Consider the following 27,544-nt stretch of genomic DNA (forward strand, 5'->3'; position numbering starts at 1 on the left):
TACCAAACATGGAAGCATTTGACAAATCCTAAGAAGATTTCCTATTCTATTTCCTTGCCTGGTTAATGCAATTCCCGCATCTTCTCATCTACCCAATGAATATCATCTGCAACTACATTACATTCCCTATGAGGGGGCACCTGATAACCCAGACTATGAAACGGAGAAAAGAATCCATTCCTAATTAAACTAAAATGCAGTCAAAACATTGTGTTATTTTTTTTCCCTTTTATAAGGATATGCCATAACTGTGATAAATTCAAGTGTGTCCGTATCACATTAAATCCTGGTTTGAGTTTTTTGATTAATTATTTTTTCTTTCCCCCCAGCTTTTTGAATGTGGATACATGTCCAAGTTGCTGCACTAAGCATACAGCCTTCATCCCATGATGGGGAATGGTGGAGGATTCCAAGAATGACCATTATAAACAGAATCTTCAGCCTGTTAGGCCAGTGTGAGAATTCTTGGTAGAGCAGCCAATACCCACAGGAGGAGGGCACCTGTCACTCACAGGTACTGAACCATTCAGTGTTTCTTCATTTGATCCATTCTCTCTAACCTACTATATGTTATTCCTTCAAAATGACACCAATACCCAGAATAAAGACACATACACACAGTGGCTTGATGGTAAACCTGTGACAGCACAGTTTTATTAATAATAATTTGAAACTTATAGATTTTATAGAAAATATGATTAATAATTATTAAAATTAATAGATTGGGCTATTTTGGTCCTAAGGAAGGCAAAAACCTCTTGAAGCTTGGGCCAATCTGCTTCACTAGAGGGAAAAATTCCTTCCTGACTCCTTAACGGCAATCGGATTTCTCCCAGGATCAAATGCGCCCAATTAAACCAAGGGTAGGGGGAAACAGTAAACAATATGGAAGCATACACACGAGCACCATTTAGCTGCAAGGTGAATCCTGCATTTCCTTCTAAGCAGCCTGCAGACCCCGGCTTCTGCAGTGTGCTGGATGGAATGAAAAGAAATTCAGGATTGACCGAGTTTGCCTAAGGGTTCTTTTGTTTATGGTGCCATATTCGGTTGAAAGAGGAGGTAACGTGGGTGTAACAGGGGTGAGTGTAAGGGAGGCGCTACTGGTGCTATTGCAGTGAAAGGAAAGGGAGGCAGTGGTGGTGAGGGAAAAGGGATATGGCAGCATATACATGAGTGCCATTAAGCTGCAGGGTTAAGGCTACATTCCCTTGCTGCAGACCCCGGCTTCTGCAGTCTGATGGATGGAGCAAAAAGGAGAGTCTACCATGGAGCTTAAGAGTGATCCTGTTTATGGTGCCATATTGGGTTTAAAAGAGGTGATAACGCTTATCTAATTATTATCTATATAGAAAAAGGCTGAGGCACACACTTATAGGGATAACAACCTAGGTGCAAATCAGATAAACAATGTAAATATGTAAAAAATGCTGATGCACACCAGGAAAATTTTATCAAAAAAAAAGATACTTAGTTTATTTAGATCGACGTTTCGGTCCTCACCCGGGACCTTTATCAAGATATAAAATGTGCAAACAAACAGTGTTTATAAAGACTCACCCACCAGTTAACCACCACCAAACCACACCCCTCTCTGAGTGGCTGTGTAACCCTTAAAAAAGATCTCAGTTCCAGCAGATATCAAACAATCACATTTCCAGGTAATCTGTAAAATAAAGTGCATAATGCATAATATTCTAAAGGTGCACATAAGAAAAAGTGCAATACATCATGGTGTAAAAATGTATAAAACTTAAATTCCAAATGAATGGTGCCAATGTCAGTTAAAATGCAGTCCATTGAGGTGCATGCAATAAAAGGACCCAAATGCCAAATACAAATACACACTATTACCACATAATAATAAAAGCATTGCAGAAATATTACTTAAAATACCTAGAATAAAATGGGACTTGCAATGGTAGAAACAGAGTTTGAAGTGTACTGGGTGAAACCAAAACATTACCTGGTATTTAAATAAGAGGCAAAGGAACAATACTCATTAAGACCCCGGGGGGAGACAGTATCCAGAGTTCTAATCCAAAACATCTCCTTCTGAAGCAGCATGCGATCCCAATCACCCCCCCCTGCTGGGCTCTGGGATCAAATCTATTCCCATGAACTTAAAAGCTGGTAACCTGTGCCCCATCATTAAAAAATGCTTAGGTAGGGGTAAATCGGATTTGCCGGTTTCAAAGGCTTTCTTAATGGTAGACCTGTGATTTCCCATTCGCTCACGTAAAGTATTTTGTGTTTTGCCCACATACGTTAAACCACAGGGACAAGTAATTATATAGATCACGTGGGTTGATGTACAGGAAATACGGTGTCTTATGTTAATTTCTTTGCCAGAGTGGGGATGTCTAAAGGATTTACCTGGTGCCATGTATCTACACGTTGTGCACCCTGCACACTTATAGCATCCCTTTTTCAATTTATTTAACAGACTAAAACTAGAGTCATAACACTTAATGGGGTCTGTTTTCATTAAAAGATCTTTTAGATTAGGCCCCCGCTTGTATCCCCACATGGGCTTTTGAGCTGCAACTTTAGACAGCTTCTTGTCACTGTCTAAAGAAGCTGTCTAAAGTTGCAGCTCAAAAGCCCATGTGGGGATACAAGCGGGGGCCTAATCTAAAAGATCTTTTAATGAAAACAGACCCCATTAAGTGTTATGACTCTAGTTTTAGTCTGTTAAATAAATTGAAAAAGGGATGCTATAAGTGTGCAGGGTGCACAACGTGTAGATACATGGCACCAGGTAAATCCTTTAGACATCCCCACTCTGGCAAAGAAATTAACATAAGACACCGTATTTCCTGTACATCAACCCACGTGATCTATATAATTACTTGTCCCTGTGGTTTAACGTATGTGGGCAAAACACAAAATACTTTACGTGAGCGAATGGGAAATCACAGGTCTACCATTAAGAAAGCCTTTGAAACCGGCAAATCCGATTTACCCCTACCTAAGCATTTTTTAATAATGGGGCACAGGTTACCAGCTTTTAAGTTCATGGGAATAGATTTGATCCCAGAGCCCAGCAGGGGGGGGTGATTGGGATCGCATGCTGCTTCAGAAGGAGATGTTTTGGATTAGAACTCTGGATACTGTCTCCCCCCGGGGTCTTAATGAGTATTGTTCCTTTGCCTCTTATTTAAATACCAGGTAATGTTTGGGTTTCACCCAGTACACTTCAAACTCTGTTTCTACCATTGCAAGTCCCATTTTATTCTAGGTATTTTTAAGTAATATTTCTGCAATGCTTTTATTATTATGTGGTAATAGTGTGTATTTGTATTTGGCATTTGGGTCCTTTTATTTGCATGCACCTCAATGGACTGCATTTTAACTGACATTGCACCATTCATTTGGAATTTAAGTTTTATACATTTTTATACACCATGATGTATTGCACTTTTTCTTATGTTGCACCTTATAGAATATTATGCATTATGCACTTTATTTTACAGATTACCTGGAAATGTGATTGGTTTGATATCTGCTGGAACTGAGATCTTTTTTAAGGGTTAACACAGCCACTCCAGAGAGGGGTGTGGTTTGGTGGTGGTTAACTGGTGGGTGAGTCTTTATAAACACTGTTTGTTTGCACATTTTATATCTTGATAAAGGTCCCGGGTGAGGACCGAAACGTCGATCTAAATAAACTAAGTATCTTTTTTTTGATAAAATTTTCCTGGTGTGCATCAGCATTTTTTACATAATTATTATCTATTATATATTTTATTAACTAATAATGGTTGAACTGGGGTAAATGTAATAACATAAAAATTGCATAGCTGGTGAAACCATAAAGGGAGAGACTGCTTGTTGTATTACAGTGTAAAGAGAGGGAGGCAAAAAGAGTGATGTGACCGCATAACAAAAATGCTGGGTTAAAGCTGCATTCCCTTCCATTCCATTGAACCCAGGCAGCCTGCAGACCCCGGCTTCTGCAGTCTGATGGATGGAGTAAGAAGGAATGCAGGGTCTACCCTGCATTTAGCTTAAGTAGTGTTCCTGTTTATGGTGGCAGATTTTGGTTGAAACAGGAGGTACTGGTGGTGGAACTGCGGAAGGTGGCAGGTGAGGCATCACTGGTGGAACTGCAGTGAGTGTAAGAGGAGACACTGCTGCAGAGGAAGGAAAAAGAGGCACTGTTGTTAAAGAAACCAAGATATGGCAGCATACACATGAGTGCCATTAAGCTGCTGCATTCCCTTCCATTCCATTGGACCCCAGGCAGTCTGCAGACCCCGGCTTCTGCAGTCTGATGGATGGAGTGAAAAGGAATGCAGGGTGTAACGAATGCTTTAGGGCGCTTCTGTGTATGATTCCATATCTGTTTGAAAGAAGAGGTCCTGCTGGTGGTGGCAGGGGTGGCATCGTTGGTAGAAATGCGGTGGTTGTCAGAGGAGGCACCGCTGGTGAAAGTGCATGGGAGCACTACTGGTGTTATTGCTGTGTAAGTAGGGGAGCACGGCTGGTGGAATTACAGCAGATGTAAGTTGAGGCACTGCTGGTTGAACAGAGTTGGATGAAAGCACTGGTGGAAATATGGAGGATAGATGGAGATGCACTGATGGTTTTACCTGAACACACTATTGGTGGTGGCTGGCCTGAGGTAGCTTGTGGAAGGGTCACTGCTGATAGAACTGCATTTACTTAAAGAGGTGATACCTGAATGGTGGTACTGCAGTATTTGGTACTTTGGGAACTGCTGATGGAGCTGTTGGTAGGTGCCATTTCTAAACGCCTATAAAAGCCAAACAATAAACTTAGAATTAAATCCACACAGTTTTACAATTGATATTCCTGTAGATATTCTATAACACTTAGGGGATGCACTCCCTTTTGGTTACCTTGTTATATCAACAAGTTTTTTGGTGATTTTGGTTTTTGTGATTATTTTTCATGTATAATTGCAGAAGAGCAATCATCTCAGAGGTCATCTTAGTATTCCCATAGAATCCCTAATGTGCCTGATTCCCATAACTAGCCCTGCTCTGATCAGTTCCCCTGCACTTTTAACGTAAAGAATCCTAATGCTGGGCATTTATTCTTCTGATTTGTGCTATTTGTCTTTTTACTCAGGCCCTTTCTTACCTATTATCCCATTAGGACCTAAAATGCCGAAAAGTTGAAGTCCTGAAAGGCTTCTTCAATGTCATCTGCCATTTCAGCACAAGGTCCTTTGGGCAGCGTTAGATTGGCTGGCAGCTTGGTGTACTTCTCAGCAAAATAGCTGACATCCTCCGGTCCGTTGAGGCTGGGTACGAACGGGGCTGTTGCCTTCCCATCAATGATGTCATCCCAGGCTGTGTTCTGCAAACAGGTACCATAAAAATGCTTGTTATTTGTATGTATGTATGTATGTATAACTTTATTTATAAAGAGCCACAAGGGTACGCAGCACTGTACAATCTTACAAAATACAAAATTACACACAGGGAGGACAAGTGTTATAATAAATAAATACAATAAATATATATAAATGCACAGGGAATACGTTTCATGTGGTATGAGACAAAGTAGGAAGGTGGTCCATGCCCGGTAGGGCTTACAATTATTTAAAGTTATTTAAAGATCTTCAGAAAATGGTACCTTACGGCCATTTTTAGAAGCTAAAGATATGAAAGGACTGTACCCCTGAGATAGTATCCAGGGGTATTTCCCAGAAGATATAAGAATTATTATGACACTAGAGACAGAGAACTTACATTAAAGAATGGATGATGAGCTACATCCTCTGCATCATCCTGGGTAGAACCCAGTCGCTCCTCTGGATTCTTCATCAAGAGCTACAAGAACAGAAAATGGCAGTTACATGTACAGAAGCATCGGGGAGACTCAAGAGTTAAATTCTAAAGTGGTCGCTGAGCTAAAGAGCTGGTTGTAATAAATATATAGCTCTGTGCTACTTACCTGTGATATAAAGCTCAGTGCTTGTGGTTCCAGGGAGTCGGGATAGTGTGGCTCATCCTCCTCAATCCACTCATACATGAAATCTATGTCCATTCCGGTGAAGGGTCTCTGCATTGTATAATAAGAATGTATTAGGGGACCAGGATTATTATAAAGAGAGAGTGCTTTATGAGGTTAGATAAATAACAGTAGATCTACTTATTTCTGTATTACCTCCCTCTATAACTGACCAGTGGCAATTTCTACTTACTGTTCCAAGGAGCATTTCATACACGATGACTCCAAGAGCCCACCAGTCGACAGCTCTTGTGTATTGCTCCTCCTTCACGAGCTCTGGTGCCATGTAAGCTGGAGTGCCAAGTATGGTGCTTGTTCTGTCTCCATATCCAATGCCTTAAAAAAAAAAAGCCAAATTGTAAGTGATATTTATTGAGGCATTAATGCCAGTGTAAACCGTAAATTAGTCCACTTTGTGCTGGATAATTATACAAGGCCCTCTTACCTGTTTTGCCCATGCCAAAATCGGCGATTTTTAAGTAGCCGGCTTTATCTATGAGTAGATTTCCTGGCTTTAAATCTCTGCATTCAAACAAAATGGAGATATTATAATGACACATTAAAACTGCTGCCAGAGAATTCTGCCTCTTGTTCTATTTCCTTCCCATAACCTTCTAAATAGTGACTTTCAACCTGTAGCTGTTCTGCTGCAAAACTGCAACAGCTTCAAAACTCCAGGTTGTACTCGCCACTAAGGGTGAAGACACACAGAGCTACTAGTAGCAGCTACTTTTTCATGGCTACGAAACGCTACAGAAAATACCCTGCCATAGACAATAATGAGAATTGCGTCTGCTAAAACACATATTGAGACTGTTATCAGTAAATGATCAGGATTGTCTATTTTAGTAGCCACTACAAGTAGCTGCTACTAGTAGCTCCATGTGTCTTCACCCTAAAGGTACCGAGCTCTTTATAAACTCTTACCTGTGTATGACATCTTTGGTATGGATCGCCGACAGACCTAGGGTAATACAGGCAGCGTAGAACCTGCAAGCATAAGGAAAAAACATTTGATCATTATATGCTGCTTTCATATAGGAAATGTAATATTTAGTGTAACTTAATTTATACTTACGTAGCTTTCTCCAGATCGAAGTGCCCACAGCTCTCCAGGTGCGTTCTTAAAGTCCCTCCTGCAACAAACTCCATGATAAAAAATAGATGATATTTGCTGGTAAATGTGGCATATAAATCCACTAAAAACCTGTCCGGATTCACCAACTGCCCAATCTGCTTTTCGGCTAAGATGCTGAAAGATGAAAGAGAAAATAAGTGCAATATAAGTAAAATATAATGGTAACAAAAGCAACTGGATGGAAGGAAGGCAAGTGAAGAGATAAGTGTATAAAATGAAAAAGACTGACAGACAGAAAGTGACTGCCAATTAAAAGCTTAGGCCTATCAGATTATGCAATCATTCCCCATGTGCTTACCGTTGAATTTCCTCTTCGTTGTTGATGTTGTCCTTCTTGAGCACCTTCAGGGCACAGATTATATTTGCCGGAAGGTACTCAACAAGTAGGACCTGGCATAAGAGAGTGAGTTTAGTGACACTGAATGTTCCCTTGTATATATTGCCAAATTCTAATTAGAGACTTAATGACTTACCTTGCCAAAGCTTCCTCTGCCTAGAACTTGAATGCGACGAAAGTCTGTTGCATTAAAACTGCAGAACTGCAGCTCTCTGGAAGGGAAGAAACAGAAATTGTGTCTTATGCAACGTAGTATATATATATATATATATATATATATACACACACTATTCATTTCCAGTATTGAGGTTTTGTCTTACTGAGTGCTTTGGGTCTCCTCTAATGGCTCCTCTGCCTGGCAATCCCTCTGAGTTGGACTATAATCACCAGGGTGAGGGCCCTGTGATGTTCCCGAGGAGTCTCCTTCATGCACTTGCACGTCGCTATTGGGATAAAGTAATTGTGGTAAAAGATCACTATAATGCAAATGTACAGTTAATAATAGAAAGCAAGCTAACCTGCAGCCTTGCCTATAAAGAGTGATCTTACCTGTCTTCCTCTTTCTCAGGCTGCTGTTGTTCCACATTGGCCTCTTCGTCATCCTCCTCATCTTCTGCAGGTAAGTCACTATAAGTATAATACAGGTTAATGTCCATTCTTAATCCCTTGCTTAGTTATTGATTACCTGTAAGCTATCCTATTGCTTCCCTCAGCTGATTCATTCTCCATAATCCCCAATACTGTAGCACCCCCGCCATATCTCATAGAGGGCACAGTATTATAGGGGCCCTCTATAATATTGTGTATAATGGAATCTCCCAGCTAAATGCATGTTCATATTACCATTTGTCCTCTTCTGCATCTTCATTTTCCTCTGCAGGTACTTCACTTTAATTGGAAGAATAACACAGTTATTGTTAAGATTGTATTGCTCTTATTTGAAAGAATAGGGCAGGGATTTAATCTGGCCTCTGAGAAACTCCAATAAATCCTTACCTGTCAGGTGGAACTTGGGGCTGCTCTATCTCTGGCCCCGGTTCTTCAGCAGAATCATCAGGATGGTGCTGCAAACAAAAAAGGATCACAAGGATAAGATAAGGGGAAATGTTTGTGCTCTGCCCAAGACATAAATGTAATGTCAATGTAATGTACTCACTTGGGAAGAGTCACTGGCGGTGTCTGAAATGACCGGAACCTCAGGCCCAGTGACCTTCTCTGCTGGGAAAACTACATCGATGTCATTTGTAGTCTCAGTCGTCTCCAGTACAGCATCTGAAACTATGGAAAACAAGTTTGATAGACATAAGGAGTTTCAAATACATGATATTCTTAAATCCGAGGATGCGAAGGAGGACAATTTGAAATGCCCATGTTTCTTTTCACATTGTAGAATTGTACCTGGTTAAGGCTTAAGGGCTGTTTCTTGATTTTTATGACTTTTGTTTTCAAATATACATGCAAATGCTTCCAAGTCAATGCAAAGTAATTTATATTCATGCAGAACTAAGTGTGATGTCCATGAAGTGGTAGTGGGTGTGCTGTTATGGTGCCACACAGTTTCCACATATAATGAAAATAGGAAAGGAAAGAGGCCAGAGATAGTTGTAGCTCACCTCGAGTGTTCTCTGCTTCCTTCCGAGCTATCTCCTGAGTGAGCTTGAGGAGAGAGGAGTAAAGGGCTTTCACCTTTTCCTCACTGCTCTTCCTCAGCTCCTTCACCTGGGCTTTGGTCTTTCTGTTCTTGGTGGCCCGGTACAGGTTTTCCGCCCCTGCTGCTACGCGTGTCTCCTTTTGAATGGTGCTTACCAGCTGATGTTTCATAGCTAAAAGCTCAGAATAATCAAAACACTGATTGGTGTCCTCAGCCTATAGAGAACGGAAAAAAATGAAATCAGCTCAAACTTTAGTGAATGTTAAACTAATAAACATGTGAAGAACTGCAAAAAACAGCTATTTGACTAAATATTTATTATAAGCGGAGGAATTTTCTTTGCAGTGACAGTTCCCCTTTATATCTGGTGGCAAGGCCTCACCCTCAGGCAGGAAACAATGGCTTTATATTTCCATCAGCCTTACCTCAGTGTTTTGCTGCTGGTGCAAGATGTTACACAGCTTGGCACCCATCTTGAATCTCCTGTATCAGGAAAGAAAGGTTGGTATTAGTCACTGCTTTATTGGAGATAAAAAAAAAAACTACAAGCTCAAGTGGTAACTAGAAAGGGAAGTTTGATGAAACCTGTTTAATGTGCAATCTCTAGGTAACCTGGTACAATTTATACTCTGTATAGATATCCTCTATATACTGACGATTCAATACGCTGTACAAGAAACGATTGTTAGGAATGTTAAATGTCTTGTTTGTTTTGAAACAAAATAAATAAATACTTTAAAAAAAAAAAGAAAGGGAAGTTTGAGAACAAACTTCATGTTGGGTTAAAAAACATGAAGTCACTGAATGGAATCTGATCTGTTGTTTGCTCGGCCCACTTTTTCTAACCTTGGACCACAGTTATGTAGTAAAAACCACTGTGCAAGGTTTGGGTACCCTGGTTTTAATAGTGTCTGAATGGCAGACATTTTAATTTCCCCAATGAAAGCCAACAAGTGACATCTGATTTGCGATTGGTGGCTCCGCTAATAAGAAGAAGAAGAAGAAGAAGAAGCTGAATAATAAGCTGAGGATGAGGAACAGTCTGTTGGGTTTTGCAACCCAACCTAATGACATTATCAGACGTTAAACCAGGACTACTTATATCAGCCAATTATTTCTTACAACTTTCAATGCAAATGGTGGAAATGCATGTTTAAACATTATACAGTTACAGCATTTGTCAATACATGTTAGTGTATGAGCCCTTCAGTAAATTACCTTGGGGGCAGTGCCGCTATTTCTAATGCTCAGTGATACTGCAGGGAACAGAAGCACTGCCAGCCAATGGGGTCATTTAGTTATGTCCAAGTCAGTGGTCAATTAGGCACAGTTTTATTCTTTAGCTGCAGTAAAACTACAACTTTCACAAAAGTTAAAAAGCTGCTAATCATAGGACATTCTAGGTGAACTATACCTTTATGAATCACTGAACAAATATAACTCTTTCTCCAGCTTATTTATTCTATAAATGTTTCTTTAATTTTAAAGGTGAAGTTCATGCTTAAATTACATTTTATTCTCTATGGGGGTTGTTGGAACACTGCTGTCTGTATGATATGAAAAGTAAAGTTTAAGCTGAATTTTGTCAATTTGATGAGAATTGTTTTGGTCTTTCTGCTTCCAGATTAGATCTGGTTAAACTGTCTATGGAAGAAAAAGGCAAAGGATCACAGGTGCATGATGGGAAAGAGACAGCTTCCCACAGTTGAATCCTGAGTGAGAAGGAGCCATGTGAGTGAGGGTTTGATGCTCGGGCCATGCAGCACTGTATCTGCAGCAGCGGAGGAGTTCAGTGCAACACAGAAGAACACCCCTTGCGCCTTGGTTCCTCACTCATCAGAACCAGTGAAGTGATTTACTTTAATATTTCGCTCTCCTAGTGTGACCTTTCTTAATGTCCCTTTCCGTGGAATGTTGGGAATTGTAACTCCACAGATGAGCCCATTTTAAAAAAATTTCTAATTTCAATTTATCTTCCATATTTTAAGCCCCTATCTTACAAATCTACAGGTAGGAATTATGAATAATAGCTGGCGCTAAAGAAATAATGAACAGCTTGGTACATCCAAGAGGGAAAGATAACCTTACTCAAATTATAGAGGGGGAAATGCAGGACCAGTACCTTTGTCCAGAGGACCCCAAATGGGAAGATGAAAATATCCTCTGGGCAGGGAATCACTCGAGTCTCCTCTTTCCTTTGCTGTTCTTCTCCCTTTGGTATCGCTGATATCGTTGTTAATCACCAAAGTCGCTTGCAATACTTACCGCTATGGGAAGAAAATAAAATAAAGGATTGATGAGAATATAAGGGGCAGTGAACCCTGCCGCCTCTGGAACCCCAGGAGAGTAGGGAGCCCATTGGATCCAGACTGATAAGCAATATCAATACAAAGTTGCAAAACTGCTCCTGTTTTAAATTTGGGGGCCTTAAAATGAACTAATATTAACCAGGGATACAGCACATAACCCCCTCTATTATATAAAAGAATATGAGCTACTCTGACTCCAAAAGAAATGGGAATGCATGAAGTACAGATCCCATAATTTTCAATCATTTTCAGACTATAGAAGAAAATGAGCCTGATAGCTTGTGTGTATGTGCTATTTAGCTAACAAACATGATGGTCATCCAGGATGTAGACTTTCCTCACTGGCTCTTGTAAAGAGCCTTTATCTCCCATAATGCACTCTGATGTCAGGCATAAGAGGTAGTTAGCATTGGTTTGCCTCTAATGTCAGAGCTGGCTTATGACAAGACTGCAGATCCCATTGTGCACTGAGAGCAGGGATCATCTCAATATCCTCAAAGAACCTGCTTCTCCCTGCACATACCCAACATGTCTGCTCCCCATAACCTGCTCTACTCTGATTAGTGCCCCTGCACCCATAACACAAGGGATCCTAACACTTTAGCATTTATTCTACTAACTGTACTAACTCTTCCTTATCCATCATCCACTCTAGTGCTAAGGCTACTGACCGTTGCTAGGGTGAGTGGGACCCTAACGTCCAAATGACAGTTGGCAGTTACAGCTAAAGAGAGGTAGATTAAATGGTCTAATAGTTTAAAAGCAGCAGTAAGCAAACACAAAATACACAATGTTTTAGAACTTCAACTGAGCCACAGGGGATGCTGGGAAAAGTAGTACAGCTATAGCTAGAGAAGCAGAGGTTTAGGGCTAATGATACAGTGATTATGATTTTCTACTGCATTTTTGTTCTGCAGCTCTGCACATTAAAATCGACTTTTTTTGAGGTTTTACTCCTGCTAACAATGGCATACCCCATAATTAATTGGCTCCTCTGCATTTGTATCTCCTGATGGCTGCACCTAAAATTTACCCCCCCCACACACACTTTCTGCATTTTTGGCAAACACACTGACAATTTCCAGCAGTTTCATGATTAACATCTCCCAAAACAAGAGCAAGCAATGGGTACAATTTTGGGTCTTTGGTGCCAGGGAACAATTTTGGGATATTTGACTCCACTGCCCAAACTACTATAAAAGCTACTATAAAAAAGTTGCCTAAAATGTATCCCCCCCCCCTTTTTGTCAGCAAATGTTATTGGTTAAGATGACAGACATTTCCAACGGACAAAATTATGACAAGCATCTCCCCAGGCAATACCAATAGGAGATAATGGGGTGGTAATTTTTGGAGCTTTGGTTCCAGGGGGCAATTTGGGGGAGTGTGACCCCACTAATAAAGCTTCTATAAATCATGGGTGCCAAAAACCCCAAATTGCTTAATCCCCAGTTTCTTAATCTGCTCCACTTACCTCTGAATCCAGAAATGGTATAACTGCCGTTTGTGAGAGCCGTTGGTGATGTCACTGAAGCACAATAACTGCCAAACTGACACATACTCAGATACATACAGGACTGTGATTGGCTGTATAGTGAGACTTGGGAACAATTGAGCTTGCACTGACTGGGCTCCCCTATCCCTACTGATGATGACCCTGCTTAGATCTTCTCTGACTGGGGGCCCACTAGCTATTAAGTGAACTACAACTCAGCTACTGGTTATCATAGGGAATGCTGCAAATTGTAGTTTAGCAATGGCTGGAGACATAGTTTGTTGAGGCAGATAGAAGTATTATATTAGGAATATATTTTTTTGAAGGCTCTACTCCCGTGCTACCAGGGAGTTGGCTTACATAGGCATTGCAAGGCATAGTATCCCTGGCAGCTTGCAGCCAAATGCCAGTTCATATGCGGCTGTGATCATATGGCAGGAGGCTGAGAATATATGTGCAGTCAATGCATTTCCCTTCTTGTTGTTGGGGTCACTGACCCCCAGAAGCTACACAGTATTGTAAAGGTTGAGGTAGGAAAAACATTTTTGTACCAAAGAAACAAGGCTGGAGATAAAGTCTCTCTGTCATTCTTCCATCTCTATTATGATTTCCCTCAATGTGCCCCCATGTCTGTATCTGGGGGTGCCACCTGGCCAGTAAAGTTGGTATTTGATGCCAGTGTTATTAATAGGGAAGAAAGGCAATGTGTATAGGAAGGATGGATTTTATTCAGACTATACTGAAGCCCATTTTGTTAGAGATGCGCTCCCGCGGGACCCTCTATTGCCCCATTACCCCCTGCCAGTAACGTACAGCTTTAGAGTAATTGCACAGAGGGGGATTTAGGATATTTTTTTTCCAAGTGATTTTATGCTCTATATCAACCCCATTCATCTCTATAGCAATCACCGGGATCCACAGAATTGCTGTGCCCCTGGTTTTCGTGCCACTGTCACTTGGCCCTCAGGTCTGGGCAGTTGCCATATAAACCAATAGGGGTGATACTAAGGGTTTTACCATTACTCTGTACAGCCTCCCTTGTGCCTTCGGCTGGCTTGATTAGTCTGTATATTAATAATAGTGTTATTATTTGTATCCATCTTTTTGTTTTCAGCCCATCAACTATTCATATCCCATTCTTATTTCCAGACTGCTGTGTGGTTGTTAGGGTAATTAAGCTCTAGCAACCAGGCGGCTGCAGTTCCAGAGAAGAGTAAATCCAAATTGTGTTAGAATGTTGCCATCTGTATGATAATATGGGTAAAGTTTAAGCTGAACTGTCTGTTTAACTTCCAGGTGGGATCTGTCTATGAAAGAAAAAGGCACAGAATCAAAGGTGCATGATGGGAAAGAGACAGATTCTCACATTTGAAACCTAAGCGAGAAGGAACCATGTGAGCAAGTCGTATTGATGCTTGGGCCGTGCAGCTCAGGAGGAGTTCGGTGCGACACAGAGGAACAACCCTAGCAGACTGTACCAACATGCCCCCTGCAGGTAAGTACAAGTACAAACACCCTGGCACCTCACTCATCTGGGTGCTTTCAAAAGCTCATTAAAATATTTGATTAAATATTTTGCTTACATAGTAGGATCTTCCTTTGTGTACTTTTGGATTTTTACCATATGTGAGTGACATAAATGTTTCCGTGGCAATTCCACATTGGTGGGTGTGTGTGTGGGGGGGTCGCTGGGAATTGTAATTTATCAAGAGATGAGACAAATAAACACTTCCCAATCCCCATTTCCGTAATATAATTCTACCCCCGCCTAATGGCCAGTTAGTTTACCACATAAATATAAGAATTAATGCTTAGAATCTCAAGCACATATCTAATACATGCGGGCAGGCAAGGGCTGTAATTGCCAAGAATGTATATAATATGTTCTTTGCTTTATAGAGGTGGTTCACCTTTAAGTTAACTTTTAGTATGTTATGGAATGGTCAATTCTAAGCAACTTTTCAATTGGTCTTCATAATTTGTTATAGTAATTTTTTATTTGTTATAATTTTTAATTATTTGCCTTCTTCTTCCAACTCTTTGCAGTTTAAATAGGGGTCACTGACCCAGGCAGCCAAAAAACTATTGCTCTGTGAGGCTCCTTTCTCTCTCCCATTCATATTTTAGTCTCTTATCCAAACCCCTGCCTTGTTGCTAAGGTAATTTGGACCCTATCAACCAAATAGCTGCTGAAGCTCCAAACTGGGAGAGCTGCTGAACTGAACATGAAATAACTAAAAAACAATTCATTAAAAATGAAGACCAATTGCAAATTCTCTCAGAATATCCCTCTCTACCATACTAAAAGTTAACTCAAAGGTGAACAACCCCTTTAATAGCTTTAACCTCTGCACCGGAGCAATGGCAGTTAATATCTAGGCTGTTGTAGCTTTGTTCCTAATGATATGTGGGACATAAGGTGCTGTAAATTGGAAGCTTTGGGGTAATTTTCAGAAATTTGTACTAAACGTGCCAAAATGATTCATATGTCTGTAAAGCAAAGCTTAGCATTGCAGTGTGATTGAATAACATTCAGCTTCATCTGCAAACTCTTAAATCACCCAGTTTCTGGCTGAAATTGGCTGTGTGTGCCTGCACCCAAGACAAAGCAGTGCTTCCGGGCACAGGCGCTCAAGTGTAGGGGCGGATTCTCAGCCGCTATTTATCTGCAGGCCAAGGATCCGCCCCTTGTGACACTTGCCTTAAACTTTTTGCATGTACCTGTCAGGGAATCACAACATAACAAGGACCTTGTGTGAGTGGGGTGTTGGGGGGCCAGGTGGAAAATTAAGAGGAGGACTGTTTATGCCGGGGAAGCATACACAGTGTGGGTGGGGGCAGGCGGAAGTAAAAATGGTAGAAACTAAAAGGTGGGGGAAAATGAGTAGTGGAAAGAAAAACAGAATGCAATTGCACAGAATTGAGAAGACACTGTATCATTGGACAGAGGACTAAAAGAATTGGGTCAACTGTACCATAGGGTAAAAATAAGGGGAGATTGCCATGTACAAATAAATACATTGATATGGCAGATAGGGAGGAGAGCAGGATGAGTTAATGTGACACTAGGAGAAAGGGAAAGATGAAGAGAATGGAAAGAAGGTAGAGCAAGAAGAGAAGTTTTAGGGAAGGGGCACCTGAAGCAGTGTTTGCCTGTGTATTTTACCCAGGCAGAGAAAAGTGGATCTGCTTCTTCCCATAGCTCCATTCACAGGCATGGCATCGACCTGTTTGGGGACCCATGAAGTGGATATTAACATGGAAATGCAAAAGTGTGCATTTTTGCGCTGATGAATTGAGCTATGGGAAGGAGCGCACAGCACAGCTTTCCTCTGCCTAGGTGAAAAAGAAGAAAGCAGACAATCTGCTTCATGTGTCCCTGCCTTAAGGGTAAGGGCAGACAAAGTGAAAAGAAGTGGATCTGCTCCTGTACGCTTCCACGTTTAGCTGCAAAGACAGGCACAGCTGTGTACAGCTACACTGAGTGCAGCAGAGCAGAGATTGGCCCGAAAAACACACAGCATGTGTTTTTTGACTGATCTCTGCTCCGCTCTGCCTGGTGTAGCTGCACTTGGGCCGAAGTTGTGCCTGTCAGAGCAGCTAAACCTGGAAGCGTATAGGAGCAGATCCACTTCTCTCCACCTGGCTACAAAACTCATGTGAGAAAAGTGGGGCCTACACTTTGTGTGCCTTTGCCCTAAACTGATTTGGAGGAGATGAATATCAGAGAGATACTAAACAAGGCAAGGGATGGGTAAAGATAAACACAAATCAAGAAAAATGGACAAGAATAAAATGCAAAGTGGGAAAATAGAAACGAGAGGGATCTGAGAAGATAACATGTAATTGTAAAATACCCTGAGCCCCCACTTCGGGCAACTGGCATTGCTGCTTTATGCCCGAGACCCTAGCAGTTGTTATACCACATCTGACTGCACTGTTTATGGCCACTGCACTGGCCACACAGTGTGCTTAAAATCTCCTAAAGTGGCCCTAAAATCTGTATCCCTGCGCTGAAAAGTATAGCTTCAGCTTAAGCGCAGGTACACGGAGCAGAGAGTGGCCAAAAAAAAAAACCACGAAAGCAGGAAGCAGGATCCCCTTCTCTCAGTCTGCAAAATGATTCCCATGTACCCATGGCCTAACAAGCAAAGGTAGTGCCTGTTGGGCAATCATGGATGCACATGGGGAGATTATTTATATAATTAAACTGACAAACTAAATCCATGACTGACCAACGGGCATTACCTTTTCTAGTAATTTCCTTTTTGTACAGTACTTGTATAATAGTATAATGGTTTTTACTGTAGCCCTGAACTATTTCAGCTGTGTCAATGTTACTATTGGTACAGGGCATTTGTATCTGTATTTAGTGGGGCAAAGTCTAACTTAAGGTCATGACTTTGACAATGATATAACACGCACAGTCTGCTGTAATTCTGCCCTCCTTTTTGATGTGCCTTCATAGCACCCACTTGTGTGAGCAAAAAGGGACCCTTTCCAGACTGTGTCTTAGGAAGACTTATTAGCTGACCCCTATTTGTTTTAACGGGTGCCGTTTACTCCAGGGCATTCACCTATACAAACCAGGTGCTTTAGCTCACAGTACATAGAAAGGAAGAATGACTGTTAATATCTGATTTGTTGATATGGTTAACTTGGAGTAATAAATGCACGTGGGGCAGTCTTCAAAGCAAAGTGGATGTTTGGGGGGCTTATTAATTCATTGGATGTTTGTACTGGCGTAGATACCGGCATCATTAAGGGCCCATCTTTCTGCACAAGGTGGAAGACACTAGAACCCTAGTCAGTAGAGGATGAGGCTAAAGTACTAACATCTGTTATTAGCAGTGGCCAGATGTAAGTACATAAGAAGGGACCCTAATTGTTAGGAGAGACAGAATAATGTATGTTGCTCGTGGGACCTATGAGCAGGCCTGGAACTAGGGGTAGACAAAAGAGGCACGTGTCTAGGATGCAAATGTGGAGGGGCGCTAAGGTTGTACCTCTTCTGTCTGCCTCCCCCCTTCTGTAACTCCAAGTGACAGCTGGCTGAGGGAGGGGTGACCGCTTGGATTTTTCCTGTTTCACCTTGTATGTGTCTGTGGGGGAGTGATCGGCAGTGGGCTCTTCCTTTCTCTTGTGCTGCCCCTGACTACTTTAGGAATGCCATACTGACTAGAATTAATAATAATTGGTGGGGCTAATACACAATGTAGTGGAATGAAAGGGATAGCTACAGAATTTCACAACATTCCCTGCATGATCTGAATGTATTGCTGTAGCTGAAGAGGGACCAATGAAATATTTGGACGTGTGTGGGGGGGGCAGGATAAAGGGGGTAAGTTTCCTGTATAGACACTTTTCGATGGAGGAAATTTTTACACCAGCAGGTTGGGGACCCCTGCTCTACATCATACTAAAAGTTTACTCAGCCAGCAACCAGGCAGTGGTTTGAAACAGAGACTGGAAAATGAATAGGAGAGAGACTCCTAAAATAATGAAGACCAATTACAAACTAAAAGTTAACTTAAAGGTATAACATTCCCTTTGTCAGTAGGACTTGTTCTCACCTTTTAGATTTTCGGGTAGAGGTAAGGGTGGGATAAAGGGGTAAGCTAATATGTTATACAGGGGTTCAGTAACGTGCTGCTGTAGACTTTATGGGGTTCATCCCCTTGGCTGGCAGGTAATGGCTGCAGTTACAGTTGGGGGGTAAATGATTGCTTCTCAGGATGAGGTGGCACTTGTTATCTTATGTATTCCTTCTTCCTTATGGCCGTAACCTGTTGAGATCCTTTGCAGTCAGTCCTCATGGAAAAGGTGGTACTGACACTAAAAACTATGCTTTAAAATATTAATGTACAATAAAAGTTCCCTATAGGTCATGTTGATCTTTTTCACTGATAGGGCTCCTTTTGTAAGTAATTGTTCCTTGAAGTTCCTAAACCTGACAGTTTTTCCAACCTGACTGTCCCTTTTCGATCTGACAGTTATAGCTTCTAATTGTAATGGTCTCCTGCTGCACAAATATGGCAGCCCCCTCATAGAGGAACATGGGGAATCAGATCGATAATATAAAAGTAGGGATGTACGGAATCCAGGATTCGGTTTGGGATTCGGCCAAGATTCAGCCATTTTCAGCAGGTTTCGGATTTGGCTGAATCCATGCCTCTGGCCAAACCAAATCCTGAAAATCATGTGACTTTTTGTCACATAAACACACGGAAGTTAAAACATTTTTACCATGCACAAAGCACATGGTTTTCTTTATAACAAATTAGGATTCGGTTCAGTATTCGGTCAAATCTTTTGTAAAGGATTCAGGGTTCAGCAGGGTCATAAAATAGTGAATTGGGTGTATTGCTATATAAAAGCATTGGGCAAATAGTATAAATGACAAAAGTATAAATAGTATGCAAAGACAATATTATGATAGGTGTAAAAAGGGTTTTATTTGAGGTGTTAGTATCTCTTTAAGTGCCCATTTCTAAGTTGCATTGAATTAGAGGGACTTTAGGCGCTCACTGGATCCCTCAGTTTTGGTTTGGATTAGTCACTTGGACCCATTCTTCTTGGAGAGTAAAGTCCATTGCTTGTGTGCTGCTAGGTTCAGCAGACCATTCCGCTAGGCTGACTTGGGGTAGTTGTCATTCGGTGTGTGAATTACAGCTTGAATACCATCTTTACTTGCTGTTAGGAAGAAAAGGTAACCCAACCTGTATTGTATATTTTTTCTCTCAACAAATCCATTTGGGTTTTAAGCAATTTACGTTTTGGTAATTTAAACTGAGAGATATCGTTAACAATTAATCTTGGGCCGTGGCTTTCCTGAGAGCCCCTTACAGCCCTAATAGGAGAAAGAAGAAATGGGGAAAACTCACAAAAACAAACCGGAGAGGGAGAGAACTCTCTGCAGAAAACAACAAGTGGTTCAACCTGATGCAGCGCTTCTATTCTTGAAGAAAAAATTGGACCGCATGCACGGGAGGAAAGGGAGGAGAAGGCCAAATCCAATGGAGAGCTATCCGAACCTGATAGCGATACTGATGACAGAACAGATATACTAGTGTACATCTCAAACTTACCTTCAAAGCCAACATCAGAGAAATGTTGCAGGAGGTGACGGCCACTATAAAGGAGGGAATACAAGACATAACAAAAACATATGCTTACTCTGGCAGCGCGCACCGATGACCTAGATCATAACATAACATAAGTAAGTGCACAACTAATCAGAAAACAATACATATGCATTTACAACAAGAGGACAATATTATTCTTCACCTCCAAAGACAGTTGGAAGATCAGGAGAACAGAAGTAGGAGAAACAATTTTAGGGTGTGGGGATTGCCAGAAGCTACACAAAACGAGGAATAGGCACAGTATTGTTACAGATATGTAACAGTATATTGAACAGAGATCCATCCACAGAAATAGAAATATTGCAAAGAGTCCAAAAACTGAAAGCCTCTCCCTTAAATGCTCTGTGTGACATACTGTGCTGTTATCAGTTTTCGTTGAAGGAGGAAATTCTACTAAACTCTAAGGAGGTCAGTAACTTCACATATAAGGACTGTGTCATTAAACTCTCCAAGGATCTCTTTAGAACCACATTATCCAAATGGAAAATGTTGAAGCCACTCACTGACCTTCTGAGGGAGAAGAGTTTCCCTTACAGATGTGACTATCCCTTTGCTCTTACAACAAACAAGGATGGAACTGTAGCAGTGATACACACGCCCACTGACACTACATCTACCATCATTAGACTTACCTGGGATGGTTACCTGATCCCGTGAAAATATCAGAGCTAACGTTTGAACTTCAGGGATACTGAACTGAGAATAACTTGTACTCCCAGAACCACTAAAGACAAGATGCGACTTTCTTTCAACTAAAACAGGATGCTGGAAAACTTGCTATGGACATTGAACTTTCCCTTGAGATGTTTGGACTTAGGAAGTAGCTTTATGCTCTGATCCTGGACCTGACTGGTACCTGCCACTTCTACAGTGACTAGAATAGAGCCACATCAAATGTTAAACCTCAGCATAACAATAAAGCTGGTTTTCAGAATAAAAAATGATTTTGACATTGTACCCCCATGTGAGGAACGCAGACATTGACCTGACTGCTTGTTTTGACTTCTTACCTGATGAACAACTGTTTCCCTTATTTTCCTTTTACTCTCCGAGTTTTATGGGACATCCTTAAGTACATAAGTCCAAGTCACTCTTTACCACTTCTCAGCTTTTATAAGAGTGGACTCGAGTAAACTAAGATCCTTTAAAAGAGTAACTTTCCCCCTATGTTTTGCCTTACAAAGCAATGGGTATATTATAATATATTAAGGTAACCATTATTTCCTTACATTTTCCCTACTATCTCCAACATTCTGCTGGTAATGGTTCTCTTTCCCTAAGACTGGATTAGGGATGGATGCTTCAGATCGATACAGGTTCAAATATATGATCCTATCCACCTCAACCAATTACGTTTCCCCAAATTAAAGGTACATTACACCTTTGCCCTCTTTACACTATTTCAGTCAAGCGGAACTCCCCTTGTAAAACTACTGCGGCACATCGCTTACACTTTACTTTTGCTATTCAGCTACTTAGTTAGCTGGACTGTTCCCCCTTCCTAACCTCTCCTTTCCCCGTATTGCAAGCTACCAGCAAGTGTCAGCAAAGTAATCTAGTAGGGCATGTAGATTCAACCCACCAGAATGGCTGATCTAACAAATACGGACTGTACTGTCCTTTTCTTTAATGAACCTGTCAAGCAAGGAAAGATTCTATGAGTGTAAAAAAGCGAAGCCAAGATAGTGATCATCCAAGAGTCTCATTTAAAAAAAAAACAACAACATTCTCTAACTACGACCCATAAATTGTACCCCCATATATCCATGAGCAACAATCCCACAAAGAAAGCCACTGGGGTTCTTACTTTGATTTATAAGGACCTACCATTTAAACATATAGACACACTTATCGACACCGAGGGGCAGTTCCTAATGATTAAAGGTAAATTGGCTGACCAGATATGTACAATTGCAAATGTCTGTGTTCCCAATTCAGGTCAGATTTCCTATATTAGACATTTTTGAAAGTTCTAGAAAACTTAAGTGTAGGGTTAATAATACTGGGTGGAGACTTTAATGCTACACTTAACCCATTAGTAGACTCCTCCTCTCAAAGGAGTAATATCTCAAATAAAGGAGTCGAAGAGGCCAAAAACCTTTTAGCAGCAATGCAGCTGGTTGATGTAAGGCGGGCATTAAACCCAAAAAAGGGAGACTATACTCATTTTTCTAAAACATTCACAGTTTATTCAAGAGTTGATTATATATTGGCTTCACAACAATATTTTCATATTCCCACCTATCCGACCATTCCCCAGTTAGACAAAATGTACAATTCCACGGACACCCAAACGACTATTATATAGAGACCATTAAAAAGCAGATACAATCATGGATGGCCCAAATAATTCATAACAATTCTTCAGCAGAGATCTCCTCGGCAACGTTCTGGGAAACACTAAAGTGTGTGCTGAGTGGCCTCCTGATTGCGCTTGGCTGTAAAAGAGTAGAAGATAAAGAAGTACGTAAGTTACTAGGCGGCATAAATCTTTTAGAGCAAACACACAAAGTGATTCTAGCACAAAACACCTTAACTACACTGGAGAGCAAAAGGCTACAACTGAAAACATTACTTAAAGGACATGTAAATCCCACTTTAAAAGTAAAAGCCGCCATACACGCAACTCCTTCTGTACGATATTCGGTGCGTGTTTGGCAGCTCGATGCGACGACCGATATCGCTAAGGCTGCGAATATCGGTCATCTCCTCGATTGGCCGGGTTAAAAGATTTTGATCGGCGGAGAAAAATCTACGTTTAGGGCTAAATCTGGTTCCCATAGAAACTCAGCTCTAGACCGATTTGCTATTGTTCCTTTATGATGACAACACTGTGTGCATGATAATAATTTTGGCTATGGAGAGCTCTTATAAAATACTGTTAACACTATGACTACTAAATACAGTTTTATCAGGTCCTGTTACGTAAAAAGAAGGAGAAAGACGGCCAGCGCTCAGTTATTTTACAATTATTTTTTCAAAAACAGTTGTTAATACCACACTTTGGGTCCTACCCTGCCTTTTAGCATTCTAAGTCTGTAGTGCAATTAAAATCAATTGTGACTGAGTAGTAAGACCACATTGCCCTTGGGGGATCTGAATTGCACTACAGACTTAGGGGCTGATTCACTAAAGGTCGTTAGCGATTATCGCATAGTTTTATGCGTTAAAAAGTCATTTCACATGTGTTACTACTCATATCGCATGCGCAAAAATCCTGATTATCGCAAAGCGTTATTTCCATCGCTTTGAGGTAATTATCGAATAGAAATAATACTAACGCATAATTCACAAACACATATGAAACGTTAAAGCATAAAATGTGGCGATAATTACTGTGAAACTTAACGCCTCCCAGGAGTGGGCGTTACTAAACAACATGGCAGCTGGTGATTGTCTGTGGTGACAACATGGACAAGTTTGTGTTGGCCCTAGAGTGATGCAATTTGCAGGAAATGGTCATTTTCAGAACAGTAGTTTTCAGAAAGTAACGGTGTTATGAAATAACGCATAAATATATTGCATGCTTTAAAATGTCATTGTTACTTTTTATTACTTATCTAGGCTCTCCTCTATTCACATTCCTGTCTCTCTTTCAAACAACTGTCTGGTTGCTAGGCTAAATTGGACCCTAACAACCAGGTAGCTGCCAAAATTCCAAACTGGAGAGCTTCTAAACAAATAACTAAACAATTCAAAAGCCACAAATAAAAAAATGAAGACCAATTACAAATTGTCTCAGAATAGAACTCTCTACATTATACTTCTAGTTAATTTAAAGGTGAACTATGCCTTTTAAGGAGAAGGAAAGGTACAATCACTGGGGGTGCCAAAATGTGCAGAATTCTGTTTGCATTAATTATGCCCCTAAGCACCAGGGTTCTATGCATTTCTCATAATGAAGATCTTGGCTAAAATAGATTCCTACTATGGAATTAGGATAGCACAAACAGAATGATAATAATAAGGCCGTAGCAAATGCTTTTTTTTTCTCTTTTATAAAGTTGTGCTGGGTTTTGTCTACTTTCTTACAGTAAACTCTGGTTCAGTTACTCAGCGAGATCCCCCCAATACATTTTCACACAGAGGAACAGTTTAAAAATTCTAATTCTGTATTTTTTTTTTACAGATACAACATTTTTGATTTTTAAGCTCTTGGTGGGAAGAAGGAATTAAATGCGCACTTAACTGGAGACTGTTTATTAAAGTATAATGAGGTAGGTACATGAAATTGTCCTGCAACGTATAGGCTGTTGTTTGCCCTGGTGGCCACTAGAGGGAGTTCTTATTTGGTGAAACAAAAAAAGCAGCATATAAAGTAGAGAATTGGAACATGATTTGTAGCTTTTAATTGTTTTTTGCACTCTGATTAATGGCGTTTCTTGAGATGCTTGTGCCTGACACTAAAATCTGCCCATGGCGGCCATTTTATATTTAGTTAATGTTTAGTCACTGTCTTGTTCTAGAGCAGTGCTGTCCAACTTCTACGGTGTCGAGGGCCGGAATTTCTCTAGCATACATGGTGGAGGGCCGCTAATGGAAGCCAGTTTTGACCACTCCCCTTTTTGAAACCACACCCACTTCAAACCACACCTATTTTATCACAATGGTGGTAGCACAGCAAAATCCCAAATGCTTGGTCCTTACTGTGGGGATATCAACCATCATTCATATGTGAAAGAATTATGTCATATTAAGATATACCCTTAAATTCCATATGCCTCCTCCTCCCCTGTGGATAGCACAGCAACCCCCAGTACATAATTACACACCTTAGGGACCATTTAATGGCTATTTCCAACTGCTAACAAACTCCCACAACAAACCCCCTGCCAGGTTCACCTCCCACAAGCAGCATAGGGCAAGCAGAGTATGGCACACACAGGCAGCACTCTGCCTGTCCTACGCTGTCTGTGTGTGCCATACTCTGCCTGTCCTACCCTGCCTGTGTGTGCCATACTCTGCCTGTCCTACCCTGCCTGTGTGTGCCATACTCTGCCTTCCCTATGCTGCCTCTGTGTGCCATACTCTGCCTGCCCTACCCTTCCTGTGTGTGCCATACTCTGCTGCCCTACCCTTCCTGTGTGTGCCATACCCTCCCTGACCTATGCTGGCTGTATGTGCCATACTCTTCCTACAGTACCTATGTCTGAGGTGTGAAGAAGTGAACAATGGGAGTGATTACAGTCTGAGCCTGAGGTGTGAACACTGCAGGGGGTGAACAATGCAGGTATTAGAAGGTGTGAAAAACACAGGGGATTACATATTTAAACAATACAGGGGGATTACAGCCTGAATCTGAGGTGAGAACCATGCAGGGGGCCAGTTAATCTCAGTACTGATACCATTTAATGCTTACTCAAAGGTAAGCCATCAAAGCAGCCAGACAGGTGGGGGGCCACACAGAGGGGGGTCGCGGGCCGCATGTGGCCCGCGGGCCGCCAGTTGGACAGCACTGTTCTAGAGGAATAGTGCTGGTTACAGGGGTATATCTATGCCGCACAGAATTCCTGGTGTATTTCTGGTTTCAGATTATGTGCAACACTAAGTGGCAGTTGTCTTAGTTGGTTTTTAATCACTCTTAGTTATGTTTATCTATGGGATATCATTTTCTGTAGGTGGGACCCCCCCCTTTGTTTGCTTGGCCCCTTCCGCTTTCCATGAGGAAATGACCAGACAGACAGCACAGCTTTGGGAGGATGCAAACAGGATTATGGTAAGTACAGAGAAGACAAGAGCCTTTTATCTGAATAAAAGTTATCTGTAATGCCTGTATTCAACCAACAGGAAGCCCCGCAAGAGAAACTTTGTCCTATGGGCTCATACTGATGAGAGTTGTTATCTGTACTCAACTGCGCCAGCATTGTCCTGCATTCCACCGCAGGAGAGCTCAGATAAAAACACATTCCATTCTACCCTATTGTGGTGTACACACACAGGCACGTGTAAGTGCTAAACACGGGTGGGCGCAGCATGTTCTCACTGTTTCTCATTTTCCATTTTCTGTGATCTTATCAGCATATCCCCATATTGGAATACTCAGGGCCGCCATCAGAAATCACGGGGCCCCTCACAACAAGATTTCCCAGCTTCCTCCGTTTCTCCCCCCCCCCCAGCGTCCTTCTGCTTCCTCCGGCTCCCCCTGCTTCCTCCGGCTCCCCACTGTGTACACAGCTAAGCAATGTGGCTTTAGTAAAGTCTAGGGGGGATGAAATGCCCCCCACTAGGACAGTGTGTGTTGAAGAGACTGCCTGGAGAACCCCTAATTCCCTATTCCCAGACTGTAAGATTGTGCTGTGAGGGATGTATTGGGCATCAACACACTCCTTACCCAGAACCCTCAGCTAGACATGGTGGGCTCTGCAGGGAACAACACTCTACCCACCCAGAATGTTCACCCGGGAATGCTGTGCTCTGTAGGCTGGAGAACTTTACCCAGAATCCTCAGCCAGACATTGTTTAAATAGAACGTAGTAAGCACCCTGATTATGATGTGTTACATAAAGTGTGCACGCTCTACCCAGAATCTGCAATCAAGTGTTCCATAGACTGTAATGTATAGTGTGTAGTAAGGAAGTTCACCGCTTAAAGGATAAAGCTTTAATTCTCCCCTGTGAATAAAAATAGCCGGTTTTTCATAAGGAGCCAGACCACTAAATTTTAGGTGATGGAATGAGGATCTAATAATATCTGTCCAGCAGGGGGCAGCTGCAGACGCAACTTGCACACTCATATCCCTGGGAATCGACTTCTCTCACTAGCACTTCTTCTTTACCAATGGGGACAATATCGATCTCGCTGCATCCTCTGGCTCCCCGCTACATCCCCACTACTATAAGTTTGCACCCTGTGCGTACTGACGTCACACTATGTATGGGATGCGACCAATCGGATTACCCGCTGACCACCAATGACAGGGCCCGTAATTGTTTAAAGGGGGCCTGAGCTAAAAAAACAGTATCAAGGCCAAGCCACCCTTAATAGCGAGAATGGTTCGAGACGACTGTCCCCCTTTTGCCCCCCCCCGATGGTGGCCTTGGGAGTACTCGGGTTATTTTCCAGCGATTTTACCGGCATGTGTGCAGTTTCTACAGTGCCTATTGCCCATTTTTCTGTAATCTTACCGGCACACGTAGAGTTATTGCCCATTTTCCATGGAAAGTACCGGCATAGTTGATGTTAATGGAGTACTTATTGGCCTTTTCACAGCCATCTTACTGGTATGTGTGGTGTTAATATAGTGTTTCATACGTGCTCTATCTGTTCAGACTGTGGCTTGATCAGCCAGAAGGCAAACCTGAATGGCAGAGTGTTGCCTCCTTTACTTGGAGGGGGAGAGTGGGGGTGGGGGGGGCAAAATTATAATGAATGTGTAGACATAACATCATGTGGATAAATGAAGATGGGACTTATCAAGCACTTTTTGTAATTCCATTCCCATGTGAAGGCTGTAGAATTTAGAATGTAAGAGGTGGAACAGAGAA

General features: G+C 41.6%; 1 protein-coding gene and 1 long non-coding RNA gene across 6 annotated transcripts in view; both read left to right on the forward strand.

The window, feature by feature from the left end:
- cdk5rap2 (CDK5 regulatory subunit associated protein 2) overlaps positions 1-27,544 on the forward strand; it is a 280,021-nt gene that overhangs the window by 83,799 nt on the left and 168,678 nt on the right.
- LOC100485142 lies at positions 7-25,870 on the forward strand. 5 transcript variants are annotated; one of them, XR_004219522.1, is made up of 8 exons: positions 7-514; positions 5,098-5,338; positions 8,029-8,079; positions 9,457-9,612; positions 10,736-10,956; positions 14,212-14,410; positions 24,190-24,277; positions 25,679-25,870. It is a non-coding gene; the product is annotated as an uncharacterized LOC100485142 (long non-coding RNA). The 5 variants fall into 5 exon arrangements; XR_004219523.1 differs by lacking the exon at positions 9,457-9,612 and having other exon boundaries at positions 5,125-5,338; positions 25,679-25,868; XR_004219521.1 differs by lacking the exon at positions 9,457-9,612 and having other exon boundaries at positions 25,679-25,867.

Source organism: Xenopus tropicalis, chromosome 8 (assembly GCF_000004195.4).
Source record: "Xenopus tropicalis strain Nigerian chromosome 8, UCB_Xtro_10.0, whole genome shotgun sequence".
Taxonomy (NCBI): domain Eukaryota; kingdom Metazoa; phylum Chordata; class Amphibia; order Anura; family Pipidae; genus Xenopus; species Xenopus tropicalis.